This window comes from Penaeus monodon, chromosome 24, assembly GCF_015228065.2.
Source record: "Penaeus monodon isolate SGIC_2016 chromosome 24, NSTDA_Pmon_1, whole genome shotgun sequence".
NCBI classification, from domain to species: domain Eukaryota; kingdom Metazoa; phylum Arthropoda; class Malacostraca; order Decapoda; family Penaeidae; genus Penaeus; species Penaeus monodon.
In genome coordinates, this window is record NC_051409.1 from 9,511,563 (window position 1) to 9,513,113 (window position 1,551).

At 33.9% G+C, this 1,551-nt stretch overlaps 1 protein-coding gene across 2 annotated transcripts in view; it reads left to right on the forward strand.

Annotated features, from left to right (window-relative positions):
* LOC119588546 (cdc42 homolog) overlaps positions 1–1,551 on the forward strand; it is a 15,887-nt gene that overhangs the window by 10,849 nt on the left and 3,487 nt on the right. The window lies entirely within an intron of this gene.

Here is a 1,551-nt window from a genome sequence, read left to right on the forward strand (position 1 = left end):
AAGACTTGTTTAAAGTTACTCAATGACATATTGACTCTAATCTCTCAGTTTGGATGTATAGGAGGCCGTGGCCCCTTTCATTAGTGTAATAGACAGACCTGTTATTGTACTCTACATGATCACTTGATTTCTAACACAAAGGTTATAACCTCTCATAATAACAATTAGTTGCACCATAAGGAAATACTTTGATACCTTTAATTCTTCTGCAAATACATTTGTGATACAATTATTTCTCTATGCAATTATAAATGAGCCAGTGGAAGAATATAAAGATAAAACAGGATATAGACTGAAGACAATTATGAATTAGATAATAGGTAGAATTGAGAAAAAATAGCAATTGATGAAAAGGTAAATTTGAGAAGAATCAAATCCTGTTCCTCAAGTTATGAGTTTGGATTTTATTATTTTTGTCAAATGTGACAACTCTCCTAGGTTGCCTGTTACCTATGTTTCAGTTGAAATAGGAAAACGAACAATACTTTGAACTTTCTGATCACATGATAGTATTAATGTAATCATCAATGTACTAGAAACATGATTATGAAAATTGATGGAAACTGTGAACTTGGAAGAAATTGTTAATTGAATTAAATCAAAGATCATTATTAATTAACATTTGTGAAAAAAAAAAATATATATGTGATTAAATCAATGGATATAACAGGGCCTTCCATTTATCCAGAATGAATGGAGAGTAACTTTTAGTTCTGCAAAAAGCCATATGGCAAAGGTCATCCCTCAAGGTGCAATATCTGGAAGACAAGTGATTGAGAATATATAATATGTGGGTTTGAATAATTTTATGCAGATATCTCCTCACAAGAGAGCATCTAAAAATAAATGCATTGCTGGTGCTTCTTCATCCTCTCCTCCTGTTCATTCAAGAAAGCATTAATCCATTCATGGTTTTCCATGTAATGTGACGTATTCCATGAATTCCTTCAAGTGCTAGTCAAGCCTGATTCATAGTGTGAATGATTTTCATGGAAGTGTCTGGCATGTCTCCCCTGCTAGATCCTCAACAGTTGGAAGCTCTCCTGCTTATATGTGGCTAGCCAGCTGATGCAACATTGTCACATTCAAAGTGAATAACACGATGTGACTTTATCACGTTGATTTTTGTAGCCATAAATGGACTTCGGATTCCTTTTCTCATGATACTTGACAATGCTGAGGCATAAAGTGGGGGTCAACATTGGGAACAGGCTCTCTTTTCCCATTTAGTGTGTGTTAGGAAGCCAGAGCTAGACAGGAGGCATTGTCTGAATCCTAGTAAAATCTAGGAATTGATTGAGAGTTGCTGCCAACTGTTTTTCTTGAATATCCTAAAAGGTTAATGAAGTTCAGATTGACTCTTGACTAAATTTGAGTGTTAGTGTAAGACCTATAACTTTATTGTTTTTTAAATTAAAAAACTAAGAAATAACTTAAATGTGCCTTCATTAGACACACACACCAATAGAAACTGTGAAAATGTATATATATATCCATTGAATTTTTAATTAACCCATCACCGCCGGGTAACAGAAATCCGTGAGCTTGATA